The 15,341-nt window shown below is 49.6% G+C and overlaps 1 protein-coding gene across 1 annotated transcript in view; it reads left to right on the top strand.

Annotated features, from left to right (window-relative positions):
* LOC146396394 (uncharacterized) overlaps positions 1–15,341 on the top strand; it is a 291,217-nt gene that overhangs the window by 66,733 nt on the left and 209,143 nt on the right. Inside the window, exons 8-10 of the mRNA XM_084994478.1 lie at positions 1,611–1,744; positions 5,617–5,706; positions 14,227–14,384. The gene's annotated coding sequence lies outside the window, so the exon portion shown is untranslated. The remainder of the gene's footprint in view (positions 1–1,610; positions 1,745–5,616; positions 5,707–14,226; positions 14,385–15,341) is intronic.

Raw genomic sequence — 15,341 nt, 5'->3', positions numbered from 1 at the left:
CTATAAAGGGAAACATTTTTAGTACTAGACAAATTTCATAATATATCTTCATGATTATATCACAGTGTAAAGTATAGTTAGCATAATATATGTTATAATAGATTCTGACCTATTTTCCCATGAAAAGCCTAATTAACCGAAATATATCAAATTTCCAACATATGATTTTTTGCTCAGATAAAACAACAACAAATTTAAGATAAAATGCAAATATGCCTTATAACTGATCAGAAAATCAGTGGTTCAGTGATTTGCAGTGAGTGGTACAAATCATATGACCTTATACAGCTTCTCTATAAACAGTGTATATGAATTCTAAAAGTGTGGCCTTAAAGATTTTAACATCAAAATTGACATGTTTTTCTTTAAAAACTTTTTGAATTTGGAGATCCCTCTGTGGCACAATGGCTTAGGGATCTGGCATTCCCTCAGCAGGCATAGGTTGCCTGGGAACTTCTGTAAGCTGTGGGAGTAGCAAACATGTTTTTTTTTTTTAATTTAATATGAAAGGTTTTAATTGAAACCTTGAGAAATCCCTAATAAATGTATTTTAGCTAATGTTTCTTATGGAAATCAGAATTTTTAAATTTAGTATACAAATAGATGTAGTTGCCATGCAATCATTTTACTTCTATTCTTTCCTACAAATATCAGGGGTCAGCAAAAATGTTCTGTAAAATATTTTAGGCTTTAAAGACTATACCTTACCTGTCATAAATAATCAACTCTGCTGTTGCAGCATGAAAGCAGGCACAGGCAACACCCAAACAAGTGTGACCATGTTACAGTAAAACTGTATTTACCAAAACAGATAGTGGGCCAGACTAGACCCACAGGCTGGCCTGTGCCAACCCCTATGTGCATCATCTTTTGTCTTTTTCTTTTCTTGTCTTTTTGCCATTTCTTGGTCTGCTCTCATGGCATATGGAGTTTCCCAGGCTAGGGGTCCAATGAGAGCTATAGCCACCAGCCTACACCAGAGCCGCAGCAACATGGGGTCTGAACCACATCTGTGACCTACACCATAGCTCAAGGCATTGCTGGATCCTTAACCCACTGAGCAAGGCCAGGGATCAAACCCACAACCTCATGGTTCCTAGTTGGATTCACTAACCACTGCGCCACAACAGGAACTCCCATAATCTTTGTTCTTTAAAAGCTTAAATTCTGGAGTCCTTCATTATCAATGCGGAATTTACATTTTCTTAATAAGTTTAAGTTTATTTATGATTGAAAATTAAAGTTTTACATATCTTACATCATCTATGCATGATTATAAATGCCTACATACACACATACACAGGAATGATGATAGAAGAAAAAAGAGGTGGCATATGAAAAAAGGGAGGACATGAATACTGTGACTTTGTTATACTAGCTGTTCCCCATATGAAGAAATTAATATTGTCGGCTTTTGTACACTCAAGGAAAATAAGCTTAATTGTGGCTCACAGGAATACTTTCAATTTCCAAGAGTTGTTTTGGACTTTGATTCTGCCTGTAACCATATGCCTCAGAATTTGTGTTAGGTTTTCTAGCAGTATGCTTTGCATTGGCTATGTTCCCAAGTTAAGAAGTACAGTTTCAGCAAGGTACAACCCTTGGCTCAGTTTTGCAGGATGAAGTCAGGAGTGACACAATGTCAAGATGATGAAAAACACCAAATTGGCTGAGGTTTATTGGAGCATCCTTACATCAACCACATCTTCAAGAAATGCAACTGAGATTTGTTCTTGTGGAAATGGTAAGTAAGCCCACCACCTGTTGTGGCAGGGAGATCAGTGGTCCAAACACTCTGGCACCCAGCTATTCAGTTACAAAGGATGTCCATTTGTCTTGGGGATTCCTCCAGGTGATGACCTCTCTGTCTGCTTCCAGCTAGCTGAGGTCTGTGTGCTCTTATCATAGCTTCAAACCCTCATTATATTCCAAAAGCCATACAGCTCTGATTCCAATGTGTAACCCATGGATTGTGGAGACAGCTGATGTATGGAGAGAGCACTTAACTTGCTATCATCTAGCTGCACCCTTGTAATTTCCCTCAAGGGTAGGGATAATTTGCACATTTGACAAAACTTGCAACTACTACTACCTAATTCTTTTCATGATGTTTTTCACAAATCAAAGAACATGGGACTGAAAGAAAGGAAAAGAGGAGGGAGGGAGAGAGAGACCAAACTTATTAAGACCCTAGAATGTCAGTGCATCACTATGCAGAGGGAGATAAAGCATGAGTGTTTCTGAAAGGGCAAGGAAAGAAAAAAGAGGGGGAAGGGCAGAAATATGAAGTGCATTGGTCAGGGTTCTCCAGAGAAGTTTCAACCAATAGAAATGTGTATAGGGATAGATATTGGTTCATTTTAAGGAACTGACTCATGAGATTTTGGAGGCACAGTTAACCCAAAATCTGATGGGGAGTCCAGCAGGCCTGCAGACTCAGGAAAGAATTTTGATGAGTCCAAAGGCTGTCTGCTGGCAAAATTCCTTTTTGCTCAGGGAAGATCATTCTTGGTTCTTTTACAGCCTTCAGCTGCTTTGATGAAACCCACCCATATCATAGAGGGTAATCTTTTTTACTTAAAGTGCCTAACGATTTAAATGTTAATCTCATCCAAAACATACCTTCACAGAAACATCCAGAACATCTGATCATGTATCTGGGCACTGACCCCAGCCACATTGACACCTAAATTAACCATCATATAAAGAGAACTCGTGGTGAGGAGAAAGGCATGTGCACAGAGAGAGATGAAGTATGTTTTTCTTCGTTTCTGGTTACTCTGTTCCATCATGTTGTAGCAGGAATACTTGAGTTCCAACTAACTCAAATACTGTAAAATTTACACAATGAAAATTTCCTAAAATATGTCATAAACTTTCTTTTCTAACCCTAAAGGGTTGGAAGATATGCAAGATCAAAGCAGGAGTCTCTATCTAGTTTTCGTACTTAAAATGTACCTTTCCTCTTTGAGAAATTTAAACTGAATTTTGAGATAGTTATACATCCACATACAATTGTAAGAAATTATAGCGCTCCTGTGTACCCTTCATGGTTTTCACCAGTGGCAACATCTTGCAAAATTATAGTACAAGAGTTTAACAAAATTAGTCACGTTGATACAGTCCATCGATTATATTCAGGTTTCCAAGTTTCTCATATATGAATTTTGTGTGTGTATGTGTCTGTGTGTGTCTGTGCATGTATTTACCTCATGCAATTTTATCATATGGATTCACCATCAAAGTAAAGGCACAAAACAAGAGTTTCATTCCCATAAGGATCCCTCATGTTGCCCTTTTAGTCACACCCACTCTTCTTCTGTCCCCGTAACTTCATCTTTAATCAAAGGTAACCCTGACTATTTTCTTCCTAATTTTATCGGCTCGAGAGTATTATATAAGTGGAATCATACAGGATGTAACCTCTCGGGATGGGCTTTTTCATTCAGTGTAACTTGCATGGTAATTTACCTAAGTTGTTATTTTTATCAGCAGGGGACTCTTTTTCATTGCTGAGTTCCTAATATTGAATCAACCTTGCATATGAAGAATTAATTCTACTTGGTCATAAGGTATCATTCTATATATACATGATGGATTTAAAATGCTAAACTTTTTGAGAGAGCTTGTGTGTATCTTCATGAGAGATACTCATCTATACCTTCACAGTTTTGTACTTTCTTTGTCTGCTTTTGGTATCAAATTAGTACTGGCCTCATAAAAGATTAGGAAAAGTTTCTCCTCTTCTAATTTCTGGAAGAGATGATGGACAGTTCTACTTCCAATGTTTTGTAGAATACTTCAGGGGAATCATCTGGACCAGGACATTTCTTTTTCAGAAAAATTTAAATTATGAATTTAGTTTCCTTAATGATTATGTAACTTTTGAGATTATCTATTTTATCAGGTATGTTGGTATCTGATTTTTGAGGGGTTGTTCCATTTTCTCTAGGACACAATTCATGAGAACAGTAAAACTGTTCATAGTAATCTCTCACTGGCATTTTAATGACTACAGGATCTATTATGAGAGCCCATTTCCAGCCTGATATTGATGATTTGTATCTTGTCTATTAGTTTTGTCATAATTACAACAGGTTAATGAATTGTATTTTACCATTTGAAGAGTGAAATTTTTTTCCGTATTTGTTGTTTTTCTGTGTGAATTACATTGATTTCTGCTTTTATCTCTATTATTTCTATCCATCTCTTTTGAGTTTATTTTGCTCTTTCAATTTTCTTGAAGTACAAATTTAAACTACAGATTTGAAACATTTCTTAATTGCATAATGTGAGCATTTAGTGCTATAAATATTCCTCTCATCTTGGCTTCAGCAGGGTTCTACAAGTTTGATATGTTGCACTGTTTTCACTTAGTGCTATGTATTTTTTTGTTATTATCTTTGAAATGACTTCCTGTTTGACCCATCGTTTATGACTATGTGGTTAACTTTCAACGTTTTTAGAGGTTCTCCTGTTGTGTGTTATTTAAAAGTGTAGTTTGATTCCATTGTGGTTGAAGAATGTATTCTTCATGATTTCATTTCTTTTGAATGGGTTGAAGTGTGTTTTATTGCTCAGGATAAGGCAGAAGATTCATGAGTACATTAAACAAAACATGTAGAAGTTCCTTCATGGCTCAGGAGGTGAGAGGATCTGGCATTGTCACTGTTAGGGTGTGTAGACATTCTATAATCATGCATAAATTATGTAAGCTATTTAAAGTTTACTTTTCAATCATAAATAAATTCCAACATAGGATATAAAGATAATGTAAAATCTACATTGATAATGTAAGATGCCAGAACTTAAGTTTTAAAAGACCAAGGATTGTGCATGTAGGGGTGAGTGTGTACCAGCTTTTGTGTCCAGTCTGGCCAACAGCCTGTTTAGGTAAATACAGATTTGTTTTCACATGGTCACACTTAAAAATAAGTGTTGCCTGTGGCTGCTTTCATCCTACAACAGCAGAGTTGACAATTTAAAACAGATGAAGTATAGTCTTTAAAGCCTGAAAATATTCACATTGTGATCCTTTACAAGACATTTTCGCTGACCCCCGATATTTGCAGAAAAGAATAGAAGTAAAGTTACTGCATTGCAAATACGTACATTTGTTTACTAAAGCTAAAACTTGATTTCCACAAGAAACATTAGATAAAATATATTCAGGTTTCACAAAGAATTGATCAAAGACCTTATGTATTAAATTAAAACCATTTTTTCCCTCACTGACACTGTGGCATATGAAAGTTCCCAGGAAAAACCCTAGATCCTTAAACCTCTTCATGAAAATCAGAAAATTATCACTGGTTATATAAGGTCTTAGGACTTCCTTTATCAAAAGCTACCTGGGGGTGGAAGCCAGTGGGCTGGTGAGGTTGGGAACACTGAGCTCAACATGATCTAAGACTCTCCCCAATACATTAACGGGCCAAGAAATTTGAGTCACTCATTCCCCCCATTGTTTTGTCCTCACTGGGGTGAAGAGGCAGATGCCTCCACCATTTTGAACATTGCAACAACACAACTAAGACGATAGGGTGCTCCCCCACCCACAAGGCACTGAAGCAGAAAGTCCTATTCTTACAGCCAAGCCTTTTCCTCTCTGACCAGGCAAACCACACAGGACACCCTGGAGGAGTGGAGGATCACCCCAGCCTGACATCCAGCCACTTCAGAGAGGCAGAGAGAAACTCTCTAGAGGTAAGGGCTGCCTCCAGCCTCCATTCTCACGACTGGTGAGTGTCCAGAGGGCTGAACGGCACAAAAGCAGCTCTCCATCCCCAGGGTGTTCAGGGATGCAGAGCATGGAACCGATGCCCCAGAAGCCCCCTAGCCCAGCAAGCTGGAGACACAGGGATGATGAGGCTGTCCCTGGGGCTAGTGAGAGCTGTGTACTCCCAGGAGCAGCCTGGGCATCCTTGTGTCTGTGGAGGAAAGACTTAGTCATTCACCTGTGGATCCAGACTGCCTGGGATCTCACACATGCTTCGTTCCTTTCAGATCCCCTCTCTGTCCTCAGACGACCCATCTCTGAGGACACAGGCACATGCAAGACAACAGTGGACCAAGTGCACTTCACAACAGAACGATTTTATCCATGTTTTACATCCCCCATCGCAAAGGAGCTACTGTGCCCACCCACACACACCCAGACCCAAGTCCCCAACACCTGACCCCACCCACCCCCACCCCCTCCTGGCTCTGGTCATTCTGTCCTTCCTCCCCACCCCTATGGCAGCCAGGATGGTTGCTAGGACCTGGAGGAGCCCAAGGCTTCCATGGGGGCTGCCCAGTTGGACTGGCCTGGAGGGCAGGCCCACTGTTCCCTACTGGCTGCAGTGCCGCTTCCTCCTCCACGTGACACATGGGTCACACCTGCTCCTTTTTGGCTGGGAAGGGTCAACCAGCCCCAGAGCCAGGGTGTGCCTCCCAAAGCCTCGCAGGTCATCCCTAGGCCTGGCCAGGTCATCAGCAGCAGCCAGGCCTCCACACCGAGCCCGCTTTCTAGACTTGGCAGCTTCCAGGGGGCCTGAGCTGAGGCCCATTCTCTGGGGCACGGGGGCCTGGCAAGCTTGCTGGGCCCTCTGGCCTGCAGTGCAGACAAGACCCGAGGCAGGGACAGGGCTCTGTGGCAGCCCCCAGGGCAGCAGGCTGTGGTGAAGGCCCAAGAGGAAGGCCAGGCTGGGGAGCTCCTCCTCATCCTCACTGAACCCGTGACCCAGCCCTGGGGCTCCACTAAGAGGAGAGGCCTCCCTGAGAACCTTGCTGGCCCTGGGTCCTGATGGAGGGCCCAAGTGCTTTGTGCCCTGGCGAGGAAATGGCTGTGCAGTTCCAGTCTGAGGGGGCTCCTGAAGTCCTGGAGAGGGCACAGAGCCTTTGTGCCTGAACAGGCCCCTGTCTGTTTGGGGGTGCCTTAGATGGCCATGGAAATCCAACTGGGGTGTCCAGGTTTCATCTCTGACCCCGGGCTGTGGGCCTTGCTTGTTCCTCTGGGCATCTTGTTGGGCCACAGACTCTGAAGGACTTGAGTCCAGGTGGGGTGCCCTGTGATTGGGAGTGGCTGGCACCCCGTCATCCTCCTCCGAGGCCAGGACTTGTGTCTGCACCAGCTGGTGGGAGAGAGGTGGACAGTGACTGCTCTGCACCCTCCAGGGAGAGCCGGGGCTTATGGGCAGGGGGAGGTGAGATGGGACTCACATCCACAGACAGAGCCTGTGGCCCTCCTGCCTTCCTCCTGGACCTTCTCCCCAGCAGGGTCCTTGCCCTGTCCCCGGCTCCCCTCTTCCCCTTCCATTCCTCCTGCCCTGCACCCACCTGGGCCGCCTCCTGGGTGCAGGGCCTCTCCGTCAGGGAGGGAGGGACAGAGCCTTCAGGGCCTCCTTCTCTAGGGCCCTCCCCGGCCCTGGCTGACCTGGGTCCTTTCCTCCTGGATTTCCAGGGTCACCTGTGTTCCCCCCCTGTCCCCAGTCTCCCTAGTGTCAGTCCCTCCCCTGACCACCTCTTCAGGGGAGAGTCCTTCCTCCTGCTGCAGCTCCTCAGCCAGGCCCGAGAGATCCAGCTCTGGTTCTGGGGAAAGCAATTCTGCCAGGAATCGGGGGTGAATGACCGCCTCCACCTGGAATGGAAGGAAGAGGCTGTGAGCAGCCTTGGCAGGAGTGCCCTGGGTTTTGGGAAGGCCTGGGGGAATCGTGACTAGCAGAGGCCAATCCAGAGACCCCCTCACAAAGGGGGAGCTTTCAAACTCCCGTAGGTATTGTCTACTCTCACATAAACACACACACACACTCACAAGCAGGTGCACATGCAGACACATGGGCTCCAAAGCACAAACACATAGGCACCGACACAGACACACAAAGGCCTCCAAAGAGAGAGAGACACACAAATGTACAACTTACACATTCACATATACACATCCTATGCACCAAAGTACACTCAGACACACAGGAAGACACACAGATGTCAGGGTCAAGGACCAGAGCCTAAATCCCATTATCCTGGGCCAAAGCCAGAACTAGGGTGCGAAGAGCATCTCTCCCTGGAATCCTGGAGTCTCAGACTCCAGGCCCAGCCCACCTTGGTGTCAAAGTCCTCCTGGGAACACAGCTTGTCCACGTAGCTGAGGAGATCCGGGTCTGGGAAGCAGCCGTCCTCATCCTGTGGCAGCTCATATCCATCCTCTCGACATTCCATATCTGACTCCCCTGTGGCTGAGGGGCCAGGACCCACCAGTGCCTGTGGGATGTCCCAATGCTCCCTGGGAGCCTCAGGGGCAATCTCCTTGGGGGTCTTGTTCTCCAGCAGCTGCCAGGCTCTGCGTGGCCTTGGATGGGTGTGCTGGACCCTGGGGTCGTGATTCCTTGGAGCACAGGCTGAGGCAGAGCAGGAGAAAGGGAAAGTGAGGGGACCCAGCACCCAGATGCTGACCCCTGAGCAGGCACAGGGGAGGGCACTGTTGTGGGGCAATGGATATGCCTGTGGGCAGGGGGAGGAGCAGCCAGAGCCTCAGGTTTTGTGGGAGGCCAGATTCAAGTCAGGGACAGGTAAAAGTCAGGTGTGAGAACGTGTGGAACATCTAATGATCAAGGGTCTCCCCACCAGCACACTTGTTAGGCAGATTTCACAGGGAGGAGGGTGATGAGGTTCTAAATGGACCAGGTCCACACCGCAGAGGGAAAAGGGGTGACTGAGACCCCCTCGGGGTCTATCCGTGTTGAAAGACCAATGTCCCCTTGAGGGAAATGGACCCATCTGGGAACAGGGACCAGGCCTAGGCCTCTCTTACCTGTGCCTTGACGTCCAGCAGGAAGGTGATTCACAGACTGTGTGCCCCTTTTGCGGGATGTGGGTTCCTGAGGAGCCAGCTTTGGTGGAGCTGGAGGAGGCATGCCCTGTACCCGCGTTGTGCAGGCCACGTTCCCCATCCTGATCTCATCCTCTGCCTCAAATTGCATGAACCTGGGGGGTGTTGAGGGACAGGCCCCTGTGAGAAAACCACCTGGGCTCTGGAGCCCACCCACGGCAGCAGGACCGAGGGGGTGAGGAGAGGGTGTCCTTGGGGCTGTCAGGGCCCTGTGAGGTGCTGTTGCAGCAGGGAGCTGCTCTGGCTCAGGTCCAAGATCTGGACCTCCTCCTGCCTGACCAGCCCTGGAGCTGGAGGGCATGGCCCAGCAGAGACCCAGGTCAATCTCTGGGACCAGGCTTAGGGACACCTGGTTGGTGGTAAAGCCACACGCTCATGTGCCCCCGGACCTTGTCTGACTCAAACAATGGAGATGGCCTGTGGCCTGGTCAGTCATGTGTCCCCACAGAGCCCTTGCCCGAACCCAGAACCTGGGGCTGGGAGGGAGAGTGCGGGAAAGCATGCATGAGACAGGGCCCAGCACAGGCTGGAGTGGGGATCCTACACTTAGAGGTGAGGCATCTCTTGCCACTGAGAGCTAGCTGCTCCTTTGGTTTTGTTTGGAAACTAGGAGATTCACATGCAGAAATGACAGGGAGGGCCAGAGACCCATGGGCTTCCCCAAGGATGGCCGGTTGCCCATTCCAGCCACCTCTGATGAGGAGAGGCCTACCACACACTAGGTCAATGATTGCCAGGCACCCAGCATGAAGGGGTGCCAGGCTGCCTGGTAGAGTCCTCACTCCTGCACAGCCCCCATGCCTTCAGGGGACCCCCTCCTGGGCTGCCGTGCTCCCCAAGGCCATCCTGAGGCCTCCCCACATCAGTATCACGGTAGAGTAGAGCTCCTGGGAAAGGCAGGCTGGAAGAGCCAAGCTCTCCAGGTGGTAGAGGGGATTCTGGAGGCCAATAGGATTTGGGGATTCAGGGAACAGGAGGTGTCAGGTGCCAGCCTCCTCTTGCATTCTCTCTGATTGCTACCACCAGAGCCAGATCCTGCCCTGGGGCCTGCCCATCACCCACCACCCACCCCACCATGTCACCCATGGCCCAGGACCCTGACTCACTTTACTGCCATTTCATAAAAGGCCATCCTCTCAACGGTGCTCATGTGCTGCCATTCCTGCATGGCCTGCCGCATGCCCTCCTCCAGCATCATGGTGGGCTTCCGGCGAGCCAGGGTGTGAAGCACTGGGCTGTAAGCCCTCAGGGTCAGTCTCTTGGTACAGCCCAGCCCCCAACTGCCCAACCGCACCCAGCTCCAAGGCCTCCATGGGCCCCAGCCCTGCCAAACCCAGGCTCAAGAGGGGGAGACGAGGGTGTCTGGAGAGGAAAGGCAAGCCTTCCTGGTGCCTGGTGCCACCACCTCCCACTCACCAGAGGATGATTGTCCACTCCCTGGCTATAGCTGGGACACTCTGGCTGGGGGCGGGTTGCCATCTCATATAAAATGCAGCCCCCTCAATGAGGGAGGTAAGGTGCCAGTCTACCAGCTAACAGGTCTGAGAAGCTCACGGATTCTTGTGCCCAGGTCTGTGCACTAGATGGCCTAGTCCCCCTTTTCGGAGGGACCTCAGGTCTAGAAGGGATGTTCCTGCCAGGCTCACAGCTCTAGGATAGACTCTTGCCCTTAGGACAGCTCGACCACCTCCCCGTTCACACTGGACTTCTTCAGAACAACAAGGACCGGGCATGCAGAAAGCTCCGTCCTGGGCCTGAATGTCCTAAGCCTTATCTGAAGTGATTCCCACTGGCTGCCATAGGCCCAGGTCCATGTTGAAAGAAGGTAGCACCAGAGAAGCAGGTCCCATTCAAACTCTGGCTCCTCACATCCGAGCAGGACCCTCTCGGACTGCTCTCCTGCACTCAATGTTATCATGGCAGTGCAGAAAGTGAGACAACTGGTCTTGCATGGTGGTGGTAGCTGAGCTAAGGCAAGGACGGGATGTCATGCACTGGACGTGGGACACATCTGAGTGCAGACGTGCCTCCTCATAGCATGGACATTGCTGTCAACCCTCCTCCTCTCGAGGTTAAAGGATGCCTGTAAACCTAAGCAGGGAGGCCATGCCAAGGTCCTGTATATGCGAAGGTTCCAGATGAGCTAGTGAGGGCCTGAGAGGTCACTTACATGAGAAAGCAGGAGAGAGCTTCCGCATCGGGGCTCTGGGGCAGGTGGCTGCGGGCCAGGGACTTGAAGCGCTGCCAGCGTTGGAAGTTCTGATAGACTCTCTTATGGTGAGAGGCGTCCTCCTGAGGGCCTCTGTGCTGGGAGGCATGCAGGCTTCCTGCCCCAGAGGCGCCATGTGGCCACGGCCCAGAGCTCCCTGGGGGCAGGATGAAGGCCATCTGGGCAGCTGGTGGTGCAGCTTGAGGAGGAAGGCCTGGGGCCAAACCTCCCTTGCCAGCCTGAGCTGCTGCAATAGCTGGGGCAGCCACCCCACTGTCCCCCGCAGGGCTTGCTATGCAAAGGGGTGCAGGACACAAAGCACTCCCCATGAGGGCCCTGGAAGCATTCCCATTGAGGGGGGCCTGAGGGCGCCCAAAGGCCTGAGACTGGTGGGGCAATGCTGACCTCCCTCCTGACCAGACTGGGCCAGGGATGTTGCCAAGCCCTGGGACAATGGGGCCATGGTCAGCAGGAGACACCCGAGGTGTCATGGGGCGAGCTGGCTGCAATAGGGTGCTGCCAGGCAGGGGTAATGGGGCCATGGGCGGTGGCAGGTGCTGCTCCCAAGCTGGCTGGTGTTGGGAGCCAGGAGTGGGGGGAGGATAGGAGCGTGAGGCGCCAGGGTGCATGACCACATCCGTGCCCAGCAGTGGAGATGCTGTGGAGAGAAAGGAAAGGGGTGAATGGAAGAGGAGAATGGGCGACATGGAAAGAAGCTCTCTGGGGACTCAGAGGGCACACCTCAGTGGGAGAGGGCATTTGGCCAGAGGAAGCTGTGTGTTGTGCAGATGTCGTGGCGGGATTTTCATGGTCTGGCCTGCAGTTGGGAATGACCTCCCTGAAGACCTTGATACCCCGCACCAACTTCCCTGCCCCTGTCTATTGAGAAATGCTCAGCTCAGCAGCAGGGATTGGAGAGCCTCCCTGAGGAGCTCCCTGACACCTCGTCCTCACAGCCTGTCCCCACGTCCTGCACCTGAGAGGCCATCTACTCTGAGCATGCCCCTCAGCAAGGTCACTGGCAGGTAAGGGCCTTCTCCAGGCACTGTGAGGCCTTTGATGGACCTCCACTGTCTAAAGTCGAAGGGCCTCACATCCTCCTCAACCCTTCCTCTCGGGATGCTCAGCACACATCTGTTCTGTCATCCTTTCCTGACCTCACACAATACCTCTCAAAGGCTGCAAAGATCGCGCTGCACACAGAACCCTTAGACAAACACAGAACAGCCCCACCAAGCATGCACCTGCCTCTCCGAACCACCCAGAGTGGACACTTCACGGGGTCTAAGGTGTGCCACCCCATCCCGATGGCCCTGAATCCCTCCCACCATGCAGCTCTGCTCTTCAGAGGGAAGTCTGAGAAGTCGGTGTGTGTCCCCTGCATTTTTGCCACTTACCATCCAGGGTTGGCTTCCAAAGATGAGCACGGGCCCAGGGCGGCTGATGTGACATGGGTCATGGGAGTGGAGGCTGCCTGGGGTCCTTCCCCTTCCAGCTCCCAATAATGGAAAGTGAGCACAAACTGAGAAGCAGGCAGGAGTCAGGTGCCATTGTGAGAAAACCGCCCTTTCAGGAGAAGGAGGTACATACCACGAGGCACCGAATTGACCTCCACATGTGTCCTAGGAGGTTTCAGAATAGCAGACTAGATCATCTTCCTGCTTCTGTGCTACACTGCTTCACCCCCCCCCCCTTTACAAAGGAAGCAGCCTTCATAGGCATTCCACCTGCACCAGCCTCTCTCCACATGTAGTAGTAGTGACTTGAAATAGGAACACACTCTTCATCTCAACATCAGGTCTCAGCTTCTGCCGTGAGCCACCTGACAAGCTGCACCATGTCTGCAGAGACGTATTTCCACAAAAGGGAAACCAATACAGAACACCTCAGGCCCACGATTCCTAGCTTGGGTGAAATCACCTGGTTGCCCATCCCTTGTGGCCAAGGCCACAGTTGCCTGACCTGAGAAGTGATTTCTGGGCTGGATGGAGGGAAGCGTTCTGGGTGGTGGAAGCGAGAGTCACATTCTGCCCAGCTCAGAGCAGACCCTTTCCTGAGCATGTGGCCACAGACAACACCCACCAGCACTGAATCGTTTTCTGACTATACCCTCCCATTCCACGCCCCCATTAGCCAGAGTATGCTCCAGTTCCAATCCCTTAGAGAGGTCTGGTGAGGCGAGCTTCAGATGCCTGAGGACCACAAGGCGGGGCTAGGCTTTCCCCATGACCCACCCAGGGCCAGCCACAGGACACTGGCTCCACACACGTTCCAAGTGGCTTGTCTCCCTGCTAGAAACCGCCAACATGCCTGCTGCCATCCTGCCTCCCCAACCAGAGCAAGGCCTCTTGAACCACCTCCAAGCAGCTGTCCTCCCCAGGGCAGCCTCAGGTTTCTACAGGCTCCCCAGCTGAGATGTCCCCGGGGTGCAGAGCTCTCGCCTTCCTCCCCTTCCGTCCAACTCCATGTCCACAGTGAAGGGTCCCAACGGAAACCCAGGGATTTGAGGGAGGCCCTTTCTCTTGGAAAACAGCCCCTGCCTAGGGGCTTACCGCCTTCTGAAGCCATTCCCACAGGCATGGGCCGGGACCACCACGGGCTGGTGGCCTCAACGTGGACAGTCCAGAGCAGGACCCAGCGAGGGACCTGCTCCAACAGATGCTCAGGACGCAAGTAAAGGAGCCCAAGTTTGAATCTCAACAGTAGAATGCGGGCCTCCAGTCATTCTGCAGTGGGGGAGGGGCCGAGGGCAGGTGAGCCTGGGTGGGGGTGGGGTGCCATTCCATGCTTGCCTCAGCAGGGAGGCAGAAACCAGACGTTTCTTCCACCTCATGCAGGGGCCAGACAATTGTCGAGTGCCTCTTCAGGCAATGTATGTGTTGGTTTTCAGAGTCACAGCACCAAGGTTTGTCTTGATGTTCCCTTTCCCTTTGTTATTCATCAACTTGTTTGTTGTCCTTCAACCTGCTCAGCTTCCGTCCTGGCTCCAGGCTCCCTTCCCCAGAGGCCAGACTTTCGGAACAAAATTCACCTTTTATCATCTGATAACCACTTGGGTTTTCATGGCCACCTGGAACCCAATGTTTATGGTATGGCTTCTCTCAGCAGACCCACCATTTGTGATTGGTGTGTGTCCGTCTTTCCTAAGGAAGCCGTCCTTGTGTGCCAACCAGCATCCAGCAGGACCCACCTTCCTCATGTTCCCTTGTGCTGGAAAGGCCCAGCCTATCCAAAAACCTGCTGCACAGCCCATGTGTCCAAGACCAGAGATCAGTCTGACGTGTTTCCCGTATGATGACATTGCTGGTAAGTCTTGGAGCTTTTCCCTGTTAAATGTTTGAATGTAACATTTTCCACAAATCCTCCCTTCTCAGGGATCACAGTCCACGTGTGCCGAATAGCATATGGAGTGCTGAGTCCTCCTCTCCCCTCTTTCCCCTGTCCACTCAGTCCTCGTTCCCACCAGGAATCAGAGATACCTGTTTCATTCACATCTTTTCAGAGATCTTTTGGGCAAGGAACATTGATTGCCATCCGTTTGCCTTTGCAGGTAGTATTCCTTTGTCTCTGGTTGAAATGTACCATGTGCACAGGGAACTCCATCTTGGACTTGTGATGGAAAAGGTTGGGGGATAATGTGAGAAAGTGATTACATATGTATCCTACATAGATATATATGTGTCATATATCATATATACATACATCTGTCTCTACGACAGGGTCCTTTGTCTACGCAGCAGAAGTAGACAAAACATTGTAAATCAACTGCAGTGGAAAACATAACCTCTTGTAAGACCAAAGAGTTCCTCTTGAGAAAAAGTAAAAAAGGAAACTAGAAAATTCAATTGCGTCCCTGTAGACCTGAGTATCTTTACTTTTGTTGCCTTCCTACTGATATCGTGGCTCCTCTGTTACTGGATGCATTTTTAACATGGGAGTTCCTCCATTCTCTTGAAATTCAATGTGCTGAAAGGGCAGAGTGCTCAAAGCCAGGCAATAACAATAGTAAATGTGCAGCTCCATTTGAGTTTTTCATTTCCCATACACAGTGCCTGCATTTAGCCTGACCTGTGTCTCGTGCACCATTTTGGATATATCTTTACTGCAAGTACTTTCCCTGTGTATCTGAAGTTTACCTTTCCCTCGGAATTAGCATGCATCTGGCAAGACTCGCCCATAAGGGTACCATATTAGGCTACAGGGAGTGGGCAGTTCTTGAGGGGATGAGAACTTGGAGTAGAGACCGAAAGGTGCCTTTTGGTC

This window comes from Sus scrofa, chromosome 14 (assembly GCF_054392235.1).
Source record: "Sus scrofa isolate SSC_HxYL_T2T_F1_AM1 chromosome 14, Sscrofa_HxYL_maternal_Yorkshire_Landrace_v2.0, whole genome shotgun sequence".
Taxonomy (NCBI): Eukaryota; Metazoa; Chordata; class Mammalia; order Artiodactyla; family Suidae; genus Sus; species Sus scrofa.
The sequence above is the reverse complement of the archived record's forward strand: the minus strand, read 5'-3'. Positions and strand labels throughout refer to the sequence as shown.